This window comes from Octopus bimaculoides, chromosome 27 (genome assembly GCF_046866305.1).
Source record: "Octopus bimaculoides isolate indiv1 chromosome 27, ASM4686630v1, whole genome shotgun sequence".
Classification (NCBI taxonomy): domain Eukaryota; kingdom Metazoa; phylum Mollusca; class Cephalopoda; order Octopoda; family Octopodidae; genus Octopus; species Octopus bimaculoides.
The window spans coordinates 20501176-20520885 of NC_142954.1; positions in this window are offsets into that span (position 1 = coordinate 20501176).

The window sequence follows — 19710 nt, forward strand, 5'->3', positions numbered from 1 at the left end:
GAAAAGAAAAAATATGATTGGCTTCTTTCAGTTTTTTATTTCTTTATTGCCCAAAAGGGGCTAAACATAGAGGGGACAAACAAGGACAGGCAACGGGATTAAGTCGATTACATCGACCCAAGTGTGTAACTGGTACTTAATTTATCGACCTCGAAAGGATGAAAGGCAAAGTTGACCTCAGCGGAATTTGAACTCAGAACATAACAGCAGACGATATACTGCTAAGCATTTCGCCCGGCATGCTAACAATTCTGCCAGCCCGCTGGCTTCTTTCAGTTTCTGTCAACAAAACCACTAACAAGACATTGTTTGGCCCAGGGCTAAAGTGTCAATCTGTGGAACTGAACTGAAGAGCACATGGTTACAAAGCAAGTTTGTTAACCATACAGCCATGCCCGCACACAATATATTTATAATCACATGCACATGCATGCGTGTGTATGTGTACATGTGTGTATTCAAGACTGAAGTGTGTCCATAGCTGCCAATTTGCCAGCAAGCAAAGATCAAGCTACTTCCCACTGACCATAAAAAGTTTCATTGCACTTTGAAGGGTCATTTTGATAATAAAACATGCATTTTGATTATAGCTCGTGTCTTTATTGTTAACAACTCCATTAATTATTTATTGGTTTGTTTGAATTATGCAAACAAACCAAGCAATAATTAAAGGATTCGTTAACAAAAATAAAATAAATAAATGTTTAATTTTTAACCAGAGCTGGTGGTTTTATTAACTGAGTGACCTTTGAAAGTATAAAGGAATATGGTTTAAATTGTTTGCTAGCATTAAAATATCTTTCACAACAAACAAGGTAGGTTTGGCTGCGTGGTTAAGGGTATTGCTTCATAATCAGGGGGTTTCGAGTTCAGTCCTAGGGTGGGGTACTGTGGGCAAGTGCTTTCTTTTATAGCATCAGGTCCACTGGGGTTTTGTGAGTGTATTTGGTAGATGGAAACTGTGTAGAAGCCCATAATGCATGTCCACACATACTTCCATATGTATATTTGAATATATATGTGTGTGTTTGCATGTGTGTGTGTGTGTGTGTGTGTGTGTGTGTGTGTGTGTGTGCGCGTGCATTTCTGTCTCTTTGTTATGACACACTGTGATAGTTAGATTTAATTTGTTCTTATCATGATTGTTGTCATTGTTGTCATCACAACCAGCAGTGTTGCTATTGGCTTTGTCATCATCATTATCTTGACCATCATTATGATCATCATCATCACCAACATCATCATCATCATCATTATCAACGCTATATTCACCATCACCATCAACTTCATCATCAACTTCACTATTGTCATCATCATCATCATCACTATTGTCATCATCATCATCATCACTATTGTCATCCTCACCATCAGCTTCATCATCATTGCCATCGTCGTCATCACATCTTTATCATGAACATCATCATCATCATCACCATCAAATCTATCCTCATCACCATAATCATCATCGTTGTCATCATCACCATCGTGATCCATTATTGTTACTTGCTTCTTATTCCTCAGTCTCTACCTCACTCACTTGAGAGGTTCTTATGTTGCAGGTATTTGATAACCTCCCTGGTGCCAGTGCCGTGTAAAAAGCACCCAGTACACTCTGTGAAATGGTTGGAATTAAGAAGGGCATCTGGTTGCAGAAACTATGGTAAATCAGACATAGAAACTGGCAGAAACGTTAGCACGCTTGACAACTGATGCTGGTGTGTTTACGTCCCCGTAACTTAGCGGTTCGGCAAAAAGAGACCGATAGAATAAGTAGTAGGCTTACAAAGAATAAGTCCCGGGGTCGATTTGCTTGACTAAAGGCGGTGCTCCAGCATGGCCGCAGTCAAATGACTGAAACAAGTAAAAGAGTATATAAGTATGATAGGTTTTGTACCCTTAAATATTATTGTATCTTGTATAATTATATATCTTTATACATATACATACATACATACACACACACGAACACACACACACACACACATATAGATAGATAGATAGGTAGATAGATAGATAGATAGATGTGTGTGAGTGTTTATGTATGTTTAATGCCATGCAACCTCATTACACGTGTAATTTATTCAAAAGTTTTCATAGCTCCCACGCAAAATTGTTCTGCACACATCAACACCAAATAAACATCATTTAATATGCTTTTAATATGTTACATTTTACGACTGAATCCCATCCCTGCTTTTTATTCAAAATCTCTCCATCAACCCATACACAGCTATTCACAGTGCAAGTGCACTTTACTGCATACATTCATAATTCTGTGTTCACTTCTTCTTCTTCTCATCATCATCATCATCATTATTATTCGAGCTGGCAGAAATGTTAGCACACCGGGCGAAATGCTTAGTGGTATTTCGTCTGTCTTTACGTTCTGAGTTCAAATTCCGCCGAGGTCGACCTTGCCTTTCATCCTTTCGGGGTCGATAAATTAAGTACCAGAATAGTTTAATGGAGAAGAAACTATGCCAAAGATGACTTTAGTGCCTGACACTGTCCTGTGGTTCTTCGGCTCTTGTCAAGCCATCCGACCCATGCCAGCATGGAAAACAGATTTAAATGAAAATGATGATGGTGTTGTTGTTGTTGTTGTTATTGGTGGTGGTGGTGGTGGTGGTGATGATGATGTGTATGATGGTGATTATGTCATAAATATTTTTCTTTTTTTTTTTTTTCTTGTTTCTGACAAATAAGTACTCATTTCAGCAATTTTGTAAAAGCACCGAGAAATTGGATGAAATAAAAGTCAAACAATAGTCATTATCTGAAATGCATATATTTCCTTAATATAACCCATTTCTGCAAAGATATACTTCTAAAGTACACTTCCATAACACTCTACTATTTCGGCTGCCATTTTATTAAAATACAAACTAATCTCCAGAGACATACGAGATATTTTGGTGAAAAAATAATGGTAAAATTGAAACTAGTTCCTCAAATTATTATTAAACTTCTTTCCCGCATTTTCAGTGCAAGAATCAAATTGCAAGAATTGAATATACTTCATCATATTCTGTCTTTTCCTATAATTCTAATTATGTACTGGAATGTATTCCATTAAATACATTACAGGAGAATATTCTCGTTATCTTATATGGCCCTATGCACTCTAAATGAAGCATCAGTTACGAATGAAGGTATTTACCTTCTATTTTATCTTATCATCATCGGAAAAGTAATATATTTGTTGGATGGGAAGAAAGTGGATTAGCTTAAAAATGAGAATTTAGGGATCATATGAATTCTTACTATACCATCTCTTCGAGTGATATTGTTTTCTTTTTCTCCTTTCGTTGAGAAAATTATTTTGTTTCATCACTTTTCCAGCACCGAAATTCAACAAAGCTCTAGAACTGAGAAAGAGAAAGAGAGGCTGATAAAATTTCTCGTTGAAATATATTTATCAATTTCTGTTCCAATCAGTTTGTTCATAATATTGATAGATCCGATCAGCTATTGTTTCAGAATGAATTTTGTGAAGAATTAACGATCATCATCAACATCATCATCACCATCAACAGCAGAATGTTCCGTTTTTTTTTCTTTTTCTTTTTCTTTTTGTTCAATGTGGTTAAGAAACTTGCTTTGTAAGCACATGATTTTGTGTTCAATCCCACTGCATGGCACCTTGGGCAAGTATCTTCTAGTGTAGCTATCGACCACTGCATTATGAGGGAATTTGATAGATAGAAACTGTATTGAAGCCCTTGTGTATGTGTGTGAGTGTACATGTTTGTGCATGTGTGTGTGCCTATGTTTGTTCTCACCCACCACTTGACAACCTGTGCTGGATATGTTAGTGTCTCTGTAACTAAGCAGTTTGGCAAAAGAGAATGATAAGGGCAGGCATGGCTGTGTGGTAAGTAGGTTGCTTACCAATGACATGGTTCTAGGTTCAGTCCAACTGTGTGACACTTTGGGCAAGTGTCTTCTACTATAGCCTTGTATGTGGATTTGGTAGACAGAAGCCCATCATACGTATGTGTGTGCGTGTGTATGTGTGTGTGTGTGTGTGCATGTGTGTCCGTGTGTGAATGTATATTCATGTGTGTGTGTCTGTGTTTGTCCCTCCACCATTGCTTGACAACCGATGTTGGTGTGTTTATGTCCCTGTAACTTAGTGATTCAGCAAACGAGAATAAAGTACTAGATAGACAGAGATAGATAGACAGACAGACTGGCGGGCGGGCAGGCAGATAGATAGATAGAATAAGTACTAGGCTTACAGAGAATAAGTCCCGGGGTCGATTTCTTTGATTTGAACCCTTTAAGGTGGTGCTCCCACATGACCGCTATCAAATGACTGAAACATGTAAAAGAATAAAAGAATAACTGATAGAATGAATACCAAACTAAAAAATAAGTCTTCGTCTATAACCCTGGGTTAATCAAAGCCTTGTGAGTGGATTTGGTAGATAGAAACTGAAAGAAGCTTTCTTATATATATATATATATATATATATATATATATATATATGTGCATATCTATCTCCCTGTGTCTGTGTTTGTCCCCTACTTCCACTTGGTCAATGTGTTGTTTAAAGACCTGTAACTTAGCAGTTCAGTAAAAGGGATCCGATAGAATAAGTACAAGGCTTAAAAAGAAGTCCTGAGGTCGATTTACTCAACTAAAATCCTTTAAGGTGGTGTTCGAGCATGGCCGCACTCCAGTGACTGAAACAAGTCCAAGATAAAACAGTATGGATATCGTAATCCCATTCACATCCAGGATGGACTTCATATAATACTGATTCAAAGCCAGTAAATTAGTGACTGGTAACTGGCTTTAGTTTAGCTTAAATCTCACTTCAGAGCAAAGAGATCTCATCTGATGTGGTTTGAAAACTCTGCTAATTTCTCAGATCCATGGGAGCATAAATTTTAATTAATTCAAATTATGCCAGTAATGATGAGAAGAGAGAAAGAACTACTCATTAGCTTAATCATTAATATTGGTCAAAAGAGGCAGGCGAAACAATCCTGGAATTTTAATTATTATAAAATTAATTAAAAATTGAAACCAATGAAAGGATTTAGTGAGATCCTTGTTGAGAGTAAAGTCACGATGTTTTCTCCTTATTTTGGTTATAAATTTGGACAATCTTTGAGCTCAAGATTTCACTTTCAATTTTGTCAAAACTGCTGATTGGCAAAAATTAAAGTGACATTTTAAACTCAAGGATTGCTGAATTTGGATCAAAAAGCATTTCTTAGTTTGGTTTTTTACAAGGATTGAGAAAAAGCTAAAGCTATCTTCAGGCAGTTCAGACCAATCGACAAGCACAAAGCTCAGGGTCTTTAACACAAGCATGAAGATTGTTTTGCTGTAGGCAGGTGAAACATGGTGATTCACTAAGTTTTCCATCAACAAGTTGCAAATCTTTGAGATTAGATGTTGCCAGGGTTATCCTTTAGATGAAATTGCAAGATAGATCCACAAGCAAAGCCTTGTGAAATAGATGCACTAGTAACTTAACAAATCCTAGTTCAAGAGGAGAAAATGAAGGTCACTTTGATACACCCTAAACAAACCTGATAAAGAACACAAAAATCTATTTTGAGATTTTAAATGCAAAAATATTTATTCTTTCATTTATGTATTTGTTTTGCAAACTTCCTGATGTGAAGTTGTGTGCTAAAATAGATATTGTTATATTTTGGAGTAGTCATTTTTCTCTTTTTCTTTTCTTTTCTAAATGACCACACATAGTCTATATTTATTCTTCATTTCAGCTTTATTATTATTTTGATTTTAATGTCATGGGATAGGGAATCGCTGAAGAGGTCACAGAAGGTGTGCCAAAAAATCTTTGGACAAAGGACACTAAAATAACAATAAAGAATAAAGCTGAAGTGAAGGACAAGTATATAGTGCATGTGATTAAACCCCCCCCCCCACCAAAAAAAAAATGACCATCCCCAAATATAAAAATATCTATTTTTATCCTAAACAAAATAAATTTTGTCATCACTATGAACGACAAGGAAATGTTTGCACAAAGACGGTTCCAAACTCAAGAGTCAGTTGTCTGTCACCAATCACCATGTGGTGGACACGATCAATGTTTACTCTGGTGGTGATAGTTGCAGGATATCTAGAGCTTGGATCATTGTCAAGGCTCTCTCTGCCCCTCGAAAATTCCTCTACCCAACTTTACACTGTTGATAAAGCTGGAGCATCACCCGCTAAGGTAACAACCATGTCAGCATGAATGTCATTGGTGGTTAAACCCTTTCTTTTCTGCATGTACTTTATAACACTACGTCGAACTAAGTTCGATGACTGGCACCCATGCCAACGTCGTCTCCTTCATTGGACACGAAACTTGGCCTGCGAAGACCTGTTGGGGAAAGCGAAAGCGAAATTGTGATGGCACCTGTGCCCAGCATTGCCTTTCTGGCACTTGTGCCCGTGGCATGTGTAAGGACTTTCAAGCGAGATCGTTGCCAGTGCCGCTGGACTGGCTCTTGTGCGGGTGGCATGTAAAATACACCATTTTGAGCATGGCCATTGCCAGTACCGCCTGACTGGCCTTCGTGTCGGTGGCACGTAAAAGCACCTACTACACTCTCGGAGTGGTTGGCATTAGGAAGGGCATCCAGCTGTAGAAACTCTGCCAAATCAGATTGGAGCCTGGTTTAGCCTTTGGGCTCCACCAGTCCTCAGTCAAATCGTCCAACCCATGCTAGCATGGAAAGATAAAAGTATATAAAGGTCAAATATGGCTGGATTAAATGCCAAAGAGTTATGACATCCGTTTATATATTTGTTTTGCAAGATTTTTTATGTGAAATTGTGCGTTGAAACAGATATTGTTGTATTTGGGGATGATCATGTTGCCAGTTTAGCCAATAAATGACACCAATATAAGAAAGAAGACACACATATAAGAAAGAAGAAAGCAAAGGACCACTGATGAGGTCACAGAAGTGTGACGAAAGAACTCTGGCCGAAATAGGATTAATGTAATGTAATGTGTGGCCAGAACCTCCTGGAAAATAACCATAGCGAGGGACATTCCACAGTTGAATTATAACAGTCACAAACAGTGAAAGAAGACATGCACCCAACACCAGAGCTGAAGACACTTCCGAAAGGAGGGGCCCCGCCACGTCAAAACGGTAGAGGAGTAGGGGCCGAAACCGGACGTGGTTCCTCCTGATGATGTCTTGAGCTAACTGGATCCTATAAAGGAGCTGTTGTGGTAGCAGACCACGAAACATGGTTGAAATTCCACACCAAATATACAGTGCATGTGTTTTTACTGGCTAAACTGGCAACATGACCATCCCCAAATACAACAATAAGTTATGACATCATTTTCATTTTACCGTTTAACAAAACTTAAAGTGATGTCTTAAACTCAATGATTGTTGTTATTTCATTTAAACAGTCTTTCTTGGCTTGTTTCTCTACTCTCACAATGGCAGCACCAAATTTACTTTTTCACAGAGCTGCTGTCTTCAGTTCTTTTTTGCTTCTCCTGGTACATTGTTATTCGATATCAGAGGTATATTTCTTTTTAATGTAAGCTAAAAGCTTGTGTATCTTTTTCAGTTGAAGAGACACGCAATGATATTTTAACCTTTCTCGATTCCGAACAACGAACAAGTAACAGAACCATGATACGGCTTCAGGAAAAATCTAACTGCTTCCAAAGTTTTCATTAGTAATTCTACGGATAATAGAATTGTTCTTTTTTGTTTTTATCGTTTTATTTGCATTTTGTCTTTTTGCTTTGTTTCTTTTTTTCCTTTCGTTTTCTCACTTAAGAAACGGAGATAATTGTTACTGATTGAAGAATTTGCAAGAGAATGGTTGGAATTAAATTGGCAATGGGGTGTGGAGTGAGAAAGTGAAGTTTAGATCAAAAGACAGTGGCAGAATGAAAATGGATATCCCTACAAATATAGATATATATGTGCATATATATGTATATATATGTATATACACACATACACATATACATATACATATGTATGCATATATATGTGCACACACATATATATATATACATATATATACATGCATATATGTACATATGTATGTATATATATGCATGTATATATATATGTGTGTGTGTGTGTGTGTATATATATATATACTTCTCTATGTTATAACTTGGCATGAAGATTGATGTTATCTCTTGCTTTTGCCTTATTTCATTTATCCCTATTTTTAAGTATTTCAGTCCATATTGCCCTCCCCTCTCTCTCTCCCTCCCTCCCTCTCTCACTCACCCTCTCTCTTTCTCTCTTCATCTTTTTCTTTCATCTTCTCTTCTCCATCTCTTGCTTCCTTCTCTCTCTCTGTCTCTTTCATCATTTCTTCATTCATTTAACCTTTTCACTTCCATTTCACCCTGTTTTTGTTGCTCCACCAATTCGAAGTCCTGCTGCCATTGCTGCTACTGCAACTGCTACTGCTACTGCCACTGCCGTGATACTACTAACAGATCAGGTCTAATCCATTCACCTTTCACTGAAAACTAAACCCAAAGACATAAGTGACAACAGACAGAATACAATTATAATCAAAATACAAAATATATAAATAAAGAAACAAATAAAATTTTAAGAAGGGTCAGATTGACTATAAACTACCATTCTTTGGTAAGGGTCAGATTATAAGGAAGGTAGGTTCCAATTAGACTGGAGAATAAGATGTAGAAAAAACTGAAGCATTTAGAGACAATAAAGTGATAAAGTGGTGAAGCCTGACTGTTTCAATATTTACCAGCTGTGAAGATGGAAAGCTGTCAGAAACGTCAGTATGCCAGGCAAAATGCTTAGAGGTATTTTGTCTGTCGTTACGTTCTGGGTTCAAATTCCGCTGAGGTTAACTTTGCCTTTCATCCTTTCAGGGTCGATAAATTAAGTACCAGTTATGCACTGGGGTCGATGTAATCGACTTAATCCCTTTTTCTGTCCTTGTTTCTCCCCTCTATGTTTAGCCCCTTGTGGGCAATAAAGAAATAAGAAACATTAGCACACTGGGCGAAAAGCTTAGATGTATTTCATCTGTCTTTATGTTCTGAGTTCAAATTCCACTAAGGTCGACTTTGGCTTTCATCCTTTTGGGGTTGATAAATTTATTTACTTATTCGTTTGTTTACTTATTTATTTATTTATTCATTTATTTACTTATTTGTGTATGTTTATATGATTGCACGTATGTATGGCTCCATGTATATGTATGGCCAAATTTAATATTTCACCTTTTTGTTTGCTTTCTGAAACTTCATTCCCTGCAGAAGTTAAAACAGTTTTTTAAAAAATTTTAGGCAGATAAGTTTGCTTTTTTTTTAATTATATAAAAAAAAACATACACCTACTTAAAACACAATAGATTTACTACAATGTCCCTAAATATATAAAAAAATCTTGTGAATAAAAACATTATATGTAATTCATTACAAAAGATATATTTTGTATAGAAAAAAATTTGTAAAAATAAAATTTTTTCTAAATTGCATATAACTACATTTAAAAACATGTGCACTTGAATTTTTTTCAGTGAATAAAAAATATAAAATAAAAAGTATACATGTTTATGTATTCATTTTGCAAGATTCTTGATGCAAAATCGTGTATTGAAACAGATATTGTTATACTTGGGGATGGTCATATTTTGGCAATTAAACACATGCACTTTATATTTGGCCTTCACTTCAGCTTTATTGTTATTATCATTATTATTATTATTATTATTATTATTATTATTATTATTATCATTATTATTATTATTATTATTATTATTATTGAGGGTGCCGGGCTGGCAGAATCATTAGCATGCCGGGTAAAATACTTTGCGGTATCTTATCTGCTGCTATGTTCTGAGTTCAAATTCCGCCAAGGTTGAGTTTGCCTTTCATCCTTTCGGGGTCAACTTTGCCTTTTGTCCTTTTCTAAAACACTTCAGTAGCTCTGCTTTGCATTGCTTGCAAACTTATATGTTGTATGATCATTAAAGTGCAACAACCCCATGTTTTTAACATATATCTACAAAATATGAATTTCTTTGCAGCAATTTTCTAATTAAATCATTAATGAATAAACAATAGTAATAAATTAATTGATTGAAAGGCAGCAAGCTGGCAGAATCATTAGCGTGATGGGAAAAATGCTTAGAAGCATTTCATGCATCTTTACATTCTGGGTTCAAATTCTGCCGGGGTCAATTTTGCCTTTCATCCTTCCAGGGCTGATAAAGTATGAGGTTGATGTAATTGCCTTAACCTGCTCCCCCAGAATTGCTGGCCTTGTACCAAAATTTGAAATCAATAACTGTTTAATTAATTAATTAATTAATAATATCACTAATTTTCACTTGAGATATTAACCCCTATTAAACTCAAAAGTTGAAGGAAGTAAAAATCTTGAGAAATTTACTTTGATAAAACATTCCCTGACGCATGAGTTTAACATGGTTTTTGGGGGATCGATGCCCTTCCTAATGCAAAACATTTTGCAGAGTTAACTGAGTGTTTTTCTTGTATGTGGCACCAACACTATTGAGGGTGCCTTATAATGGGTGAGACTAAACAAATGCCACAATTGAAAGAAGAAAAGAGACAAAGGGTGTTGATAATTTGAGAAATGATGAAAGGGTTATGTATGATGAGAGGAACAAGGCTAAGGTGTGAGGGTGTGGTGGTGATGGTGGTAGTAGTGGTGAGAGTAACAGTTGTTATGTTGTGCATGTGTGTGCATGCATGTGGATATATATGTGTGTATATATATGTATTTGGGTGTGTGAGCCTGTATTGTTTTGGCAAAATGAATATGGGTATAGAATATTTTTGCCCATAAATGGTAGGCAAAAAGTAAGAAAAATAAAGCATGCTTTACAAATGAAGTCTCTTGCAATGATTGTTCTGCACCAAGCTACTGGCACTCCCTTGTCAATTTCACCTCAAGAAATGCTGTGAATTTGTGAATGGCCTGTTGGAAAATTTTCAAGCAGTAATGTTATTGCTAACATTTGTCAGGAAATTAAACATATAAATAAATATATATATATATATATATATATATATATAAATATTAAAAAAATAATAAAGCAAACAGAATGACAATGGCAAAGTTTGTGCAGATGCTTGTTTATTTAAGACCCCAGGGAGATAAAGTTATTCTCTAACTAAGGTTTCAATCCCAACAGATTATCTATCTACCTCATAACAATTTCTGTCAAAATATTTTGCTATTGTTTCACAAAATGTCTTTCTGAATTAAATTTTAAAATAATCCCGTCCTTAGAGGGATTTAGTAAAGTTAACTAACTTCTAGTTAATTAACTAATGATTACAACATGAATTAACAAAAGATTCTTACATGAGCATTATGCATTAGTATTTATTTTAGATATGCTAAGCTTTGTATCTGAGAATCTTAATTAACCAAGGGGCATAATTTTGAATTTAATCAAGAATTTAGAGAGCTTTATTAATTAAAACAACTAGTGTTTTCATTATTAAGCTGATGTTTAGAATACAACTTAATGAAGTGTTCTTAAATGAAAAAAAAAGAAAGATATGAGGGAAAGTTTCATGTTAAATATAAACACATTAAAACAAATGGTTTTTGTGTGATAAGAACCAGGGTTAATCTTTGTTGCATTGGTTTTAGTTGGAGAACTGAAGAATAAAGACTTGGGCAATAGGAAAATGCTTCATGGGAAGGAACGTTTTTGTTGTTGTTGTTGTTGGCACTCCGTCGCTTACGACGTCGAGGGTTCCAGTTGATCCGATCAACGGAACAGCCTGCTCGTGAAATTAACGTGCAAGTGGCTGAGCACTCCACAGACACGTGTACCCTTAACGTAGTTCTCGGGGATATTCAGCGTGACAGAGTGTGACAAGGCTGACCCTTTGAATTACAGGCACAACAGAAACAGGAAGTAAGAGTGAGAGAAAGTTGTGGTGAAAGAGTACAGCAGGGTTCGCCACCATCCCCTGCCGGAGCCTCGTGGAGCTTTAGGTGTTTTCGCTCAATAAACACTCACAATGCCCAGTCTGGGAATCGAAACCGCGATCCTATGACCGCGAGTCCACTGCCCTAACCACTGGGCCATTGCGCCTCTGAAGGAATGTAGATACAAATGAATCATTAGGCTGGAATGGTATTCCAGTTGATAGGACACTAAATTCGTTCATTTGCTCCTTCATTCATTTAACATCCACTTTTCCATGCGGGCAGGATGCTCTTCCTGTTGCCAACATTCACCTGTTTTACAAGAAAGGGATGTCTTTCATCCCTCAAGTTTTGAAAGCAAAGAGTGGCCTGTCATTATGTCAATGAGGAAATGTATACAGTCACTGTTTCACTCAAATAGTGATGTGTAAGAAATAATAACATCTATGCACATCTGCACACAGGCATATATTGCAGCAGCAAAGGATGGTCTCATGGAATGCAGTAGAGTATTGAAGGCTTGTCTTTTGGCAAGCAGTGTAGAAGTGAATACCTGTCTCATGGCATGCAGTGTCATAGTAAAGGCTTGTGATGGGATAATGAAGGGTTATCTCATGGCAGGAGCATGAAACTGAAGGCTTGTCCTATATGTCTTGCAAACAACTCACACATGCAAGTGCTACCAGTCGAGAACTCCACATACTGGAAGCCAGCAAGTGTATGGGGTCATTAGGAGAGAATGCACACCGTTTCGGGGCCTATTCCCGATGGCATCAATGCGCACCAGCCCCCCCTCACTGATATGAGGCCCCACTTGCTAGATCAACTGGTTATCAAATAAAGCTCAATATTTCTCTAGCCATCGCTCATCATCTCGTTTTAGCCAAATCCAGTGGCTAGCCTTCTCCACTGTATTTTGGATATCACTCATGGTGGAACATAAAACTGAAGGCTTGTCCACCCACCTGTAGAAGTAAAGGATCATGTTAAGTGAAGCCAAGTGGCTCAGTGGTTAAAGCATTGGGATCAAGATCATGAGGTAATGAGTTCAATTCCCAGACCAGGTTGTGTGTTGTGTTCTTGGGCAAGACACTTTATTTCACATTGATCCAGTTCACTCAGGTGTAGAAATGAGTTGCAACATCACTGGTGCCAAGCTGTATCAGCCTTTGCCTTTCCTTTGGATAACATCAGTGGAGTGGGGAGGCTGGTATGAATGGGTGACTGCTGGTCTTCCATAAACAACCTTGCCCAGACTTGTGCCATGGAAGGGAACTTTGTGGGTGCAATCCCATGGTCATTCATGATCAAAAGAGGTCTTTACCCCTTACAGCATGCAGTGAAGAAGAGAAAGCTTGTCTCTAAGCATGCTATGTAAAATTTAGAGCACATTTTAAGGGGCACAGGGTACAAATCAGCGCATCACATAATGGTTTAAAATGCAGAGCTTCATGGTATGACACCAGAGATAAAATACAGCAATGAAGGGCCTCGTTGTATCATGTAGTATGTATGTATCATGTAGTATGTATGTATCATGTATCATATACCATGTAGTATTAGAATCTGAATACCATGCACCATGTAAAATGAAGCACTGAATATTTTGTTATGGATTACTATATTTCATTTGAAACAACATTGCATTTCCATCTGATACCACATCGCATCCCACTGCACCATATTGCAGTGCAATGTGCTTATACGTTTGTGATCATCCTTCGGTTAATATTGAAGCTGGAACAGGTATTTCTGTTATTAGTTTTGTGGATGCCTGTCTTGGGATTCAGAACAATGCAAAGCAACTACACTGGAGATAAAACTCTGGAAATGTATATTTATATTGCAATCGATGTTGGCTTCACTTCTTCTCCTCTCTCTTGGTGTTGCTGGTGTTGCTCTTTTTCTTCTTCTTCTTCTTCACTTTCTTCTTCTTCTTCACTTTCTTCTTCTTCTTCTTTTTCTTCTTCTTCTTCTCATTCTTCTCCTCTCCTCCTCTTCCATCTTCCTTTTATTTCTTCTTCTTCATCTTCTTCTTCTTCAATTTTCTTCTTTCTCTCCTTCCTCATTCTTCTTCTTCTTCTTCTCCTCCTCCTCCTCGTTCTTCTTCTTCTTCTTCTTCTTCTTCTTCTCCTCATTCTTCTTCTTTTTCTTCTTCTTCTTCTTCTCCTCTTCGTTCTTCTTCTCTCCTCCTCTTCCTCCTCTTCCATCTTCCTCTCATTTCTTTTTCTTTGTCTTCTTCTCCTCCTTCTCCCCTTCCTCCTCTTCCATCTTCCTTTTATTTCTTCTTCTTCTCCTCCTCGTTCTTCTTCTCTCCTCCTCTTCCATCTTCCTCTCATTTCTTTTTCTTTGTCTTCTTCTCCTCCTCCTCCTTCTCCTCTCCTCCTCTACCTCCTCTTCCATCTTCCTTTTATTTCTTCTTCTTCTCCTCATTCTTCTCCTCTCCACTTCTTCCTCCTCTTCCATCTTCCTTTTATTTTTTATTTTTCTCCTTCTTCTCCTCATTCTTCTCCTCTCCTCCCCTTCCTCCTCTTCTATCTTCCTTTTATTTCTTATTATTATTCTTCTTTTCTTCTTCTTCTCCTCCTCATTCTTCTCCTCTCCTCCCCTTCCTCCTCTTACATCTTCCTTTTATTTCTTCTTCTCCTCCTCATTCTTCTCCTCTCCTCCCCTTCCTCCTCTTCCATCTTCCTTTTATTTCTTCTTTTTCTTTGTCATCCCCTTCTTCCTCTTCCCCTCCCCTCCTCTTCTTTCTCTTTGTCCTCCTTCTTTTTCTTCCTTGCTTCCTTCTTCCTTGTTTTCTTCATCTTCTCACTTCTTCTTCGTCTCCTCCTCCTCATTCTTTTTCATTTCCTCCTCCACCTCCTCCTCCTCCCCCCTCCTCTTTTGATTATTGCTTGGAAGCCAGGAGAAGGAAAAAAAATGGTAGTATAGCTAACAGTTTGTTTAATATCGCATCAGCATCACACAAGAGGTTGTTAATATTTCATATCCTGCATTATTTCACATTCAACCAAGTTGAAAAAATGGCTGGAATATCTTGCAGTAGACAAGATTAGAACCCAAGGAGTCACAGTTCCAATCTCGAGGAACATAATGAAGTACTCCCACCACCACATACATATATGCATGTAGGGATAGTTAGGTAAACAGATACATATACATGTGTGTGTAGAATATATATATATGTATATATATGTATCTATACAAACATACATATATACATAAATATGTACATGTATCATATATATATATATATATATATATATATATATGCATGCATATGTGTGTTTGTGTATATATATATATTTGTGTGTGTATATATATATATATATACCTATGCATAATAAGACTATATATATGTGTGTGTGTATATATATACATATGCATGCATGTGTGTGTTGGTATATATATGTGTACATATATATATATATATATATATATATATATATATATATATATAAGCATATATGTGTGTATATAATATATATATATATAAGCATATATATTTATGTAAACCCATGCATGCACACATCCCTTTCAAAATTGATTAATGTGAATTGAATGAAATATTTTCTTTTTCTTTAACTAAGATGAAATAAACAAGAAAAAGGAAAGAAAGAAGAGATCCCTGCATTCTGAAAAAGAGAGGAAGAAAGAGTAATCTGTAAACGTAAGCAGATATATATTTATGCTATGTTATAAATGATAGGCCTGCATTTTGAAAAGCAGGACACAAAGGTGTCCCCTGTATAGAGCAAACAGAAAGTTAATTATAGAACGCTATAAAAAGACCCCTGCATTTTGAAGAGAGGGTACAAGAAAATCTTTGATATAAGAGGAAACAGAAACCTAATTATGAAATGTTATTAAGAGATCTTTGTATTCTGAAAACTGGGAACAAGAAAGTATTCCGCAAGATCAAGCAGAAGCTTGATTATGGAACGTTATAAAAAAAAAAAAAAGACCCCCCTGTATTTGGAAAGGGAGTTGGAAAAAAAAAGAGTTGGATGTAAGAGCAAGGGGAAACATAATTATGAAAGGTTGTAAGGAGGTCAGTGTCATTTGAAAAGGGAGAAAATATTTGGTACTTTGTAAGAGCAAGAAGTTATATGATTAAAAAAAATTGTTAAAGGAATATTGCTCTGCTTTGAAAAAGAGAAATAAAATGAAGAGGAATCTAAGGGTGTGTACAGAACAGGAATTGTAAAATGGTTTTTGAGAAAATAAGGGCTTCTGTATTTCATTAAAAAATTGTTATTATGTGTAGTTTTGCTATATTCAATAGAAATTGGAGCACAAATAATTCTTCGGTCTTTCAAGAAGATTTTTCTCTGAAAATGTCAAGTCAGTCATTGGTAACTGTTCTATCAATAATTAGCTATATTTAAAAACGGTGCAATTGCTCGTTTCATCCATTTAAAGTGAAAGGGGAAAAAAAGGGAGAGAAATAAGAATAAAAATATTGGTTTTTAAAATCAATAAAATATCAAGAATGCAATATTCAGTATTTAAGTTATTCATAAAAAAAAAGAAGAATAAAGTAAATAAATAAATAAATAGATTTTTAAAATGGCCGAAAACAAATATTGAATTTAATGTGAATATAATAAAAAAAAAAGGACCTTTAAAATTTGATTTAAAACCAGATCTTGATTTGAATATTGATAAATTACTAATCATCAGACAAGTTTGGTGGAATGTTCAGAAAAAAAGGGGGTTCTATGCAATAGTAATCAGAAAGGAAATTATGGCAAGATAAAGCAAAGGCCACCGATGAGGGCATGAGTTTGAAACAACCTGACCTTAATAGTAACATTAATGTAGCTCTCTGGAACAAATACATTATCTGCTCTGATTGAAAGAGTGTATACGGTGTATCAAGAGCTGTAATGGTGTGTAATGGTTGTCACTCTTGTTTATTTCTGGAGAAATGTCTGTAATGCAGTTTGCCTGTGTGTATAATACGTACACGTGTGTGGATATGTGTGTTTGCATATAAATGTGCATGTGCATATATATATATATATGCATACATATTAAATATATGTAATAGCGTATGTGTATATATATATATGAGCATGTGTATATATGCTTGCATGTGTGTTTATTTATATATATGTGTGTGTGTGTGTGTGCATGTCTATATCTGTGCAAGTGTGTGTATATTTATGTACATGTGTGATGTATATATGTGTATATATATATACATGTGTTATGTGTGTATATATGTGCATGTGTGCATATATATGCATATGTCTATATGAGTGCACAAGTGCACATGCACACATGTGCATGTGTGAATGTGTGCACGTGGACATGTGGTTTTTTCTTTATCCATTTTTTCCATGTGGCAGGAGTTACATAAATATATTATTGAGTTGTTGCATTACAATCAGATGCCCTTCCTGTCACAAACACTTAATAATTCCTTTAAATAAGAGTTTTCTTTAATGATTTGTTGATAGAATAAGTGACATAACCACATCATTTGTTGCTCACAACTTTCACGGATTGCAAGTGTAAACAAACACACACAGTAACACAAAATTAGACACATAAAAGCACCCACAATACTCTGGATATAGTTGGCATTAAGAAGGGCATCCAGCTGTGGAAACATTGCCAGATCAGATTGGAGCCTGGTGCAGCCTCCTGGCTTGCCAGACACCAGTCAAACTGTCTAACCCATGCCAGCACGAAAAACATACGTTAAAAGATGATGATGATGATGATGATACACACACACACACACACACAGCTCACTTCATATGATTATATACATTTGTATGTTATTATTAATTTAATGTATTAAATGCCTATAAATTTTTATAGACTGCTGATTACTTGATAAAAATCATTAACATGATTTATATATGCTGGGACCCCCTTCAGTCATGACTGACCCTGGGATTGCACCTAGATAGCTACCCTCCGAGGCACAAGTCTGGGCAAGGTTTGTTCTGCAAGACCAGCAGTCACCCATGCATACCAGCCTCCCCTCTCCACACCACCAGTATTATTCAAGGGAAAGGCAAAGGGGCCGATACAGCTTGGCATCTGTGACGTTGCAACTCATTTCTACATCTGAGGGAACTGGAAGTAAAGTGAAATAAAGTGTCTTGCTCAAGAACACAACATGCAGCCGAGTCCAGGTTTCGAACTCACAACCTCACGCTTGTAAGCTCAACGCCCTAACCACAGAGCCATGTGCCTTCACACACCCACACACACACACACACACACACACACGCATATATATATATATATATATATATATATAGATAGATAGATAGATAGATAGATAGATATATAACATATATATATATGTATATATATATATATATATATATATATATATATATATATAAAACATACATACATACATACATACATACATATATATATATATATATATATATATATATATATATATCGTCTGTAAAAAACATTAATCTGAAAGAAGCACTTTCTAAAATATAGACCAGTATATATTAGAAATAAACCCGTAAACCAGCCGTCTTCATTTTTAATATATATATATATGCATATATATATATACACACACACATACATACATTTGTGTATACATACACACACACACACACACACACACATACACACACATGAAGGTTCATTTTAAAAGTTCTAAGGAAGCTTTAAGTTGATGCACAAGCACCCAGCACTGAACACCCTGTATCTTATAGCAGAAACAACTGCAAGCTACTGAATTTGATTATGTAATTCCTGTTCTATTTATTTATTATTTAATTTCATATTATGTTCTGAACCCGACTACTGCTTACTTTTTGTTGCGGTGGTGCTGGTTATGGTGGTGGTGGTGGTGAAGACCACAACAACAACAATGACAAAGCAGACAATGGTGATGATGATGATGATGATGATGATGATGATGATAACAATAGGAATTTATGTCTGCTAACACAAAACATCCCACTAAGGTCAAAGTGAAAAATAGATAATTCCCAGAAGACTTTCAGTGTTTTCTTCAATGTCTTCTTTAATTACCATTAAATCAAATGCCATCTTATTTAATTTGATTAATGAACGATCATCTTCATCATCATCATCATCATTTAGCATCCATTTTCCATGCTGGCATGGGTTTCAATGTGGTTTAACCGGAACTGGTAAGCCAGAGAGATGCACCAGGCTCCTGTCTATGGCTTCATGCCCTTCCTAATGCCAACCACTCTACAGAGTGTACTGGGTGCCTTTAACATGTCACCAACATGGGTGTCACCTATGTGTTACTGGCACAGGTGGAGGTGCAATGGCCTAGTGGTTAGGGCAGCGGACTCGTGGTCATAGGATCGCGGTTTCGATTCCCAGACTGGGCGTTATGAGTGTTTATTGAGCGAAAACACCTAAAGCTTCACGAAGCTCCGGCAGGGGATGGTGGCGAACCCTGCTGTACTCTTTCGCCATGACTTTCTCTCACTCTTACTTCATGTTTCTGTTGTGCCTGTAATTCAAAGGGTCAGCCTTGTCACACTGTGTCATGCTGAATATCCCCTGTGTGGTAAGTAGCTTGCTTGCCAACTACATGGTTCCGGGTTCAGTCCCACTGGGCAAGTGTCTTCTACTATAGCCTCGGGCCGACCAAAACCTTGTGAGTGGATTTGGTAGACGGAAACTGAAAGAAGCCCGTCGTATATATGTATATATATATGTATGTGTGTATTTGTTGTGTATCTGTGTTTGTCCACCCAACATCGCTTGACAACCGATGCTGGTTTGTTTAGGTCCCCGTAACTTAGC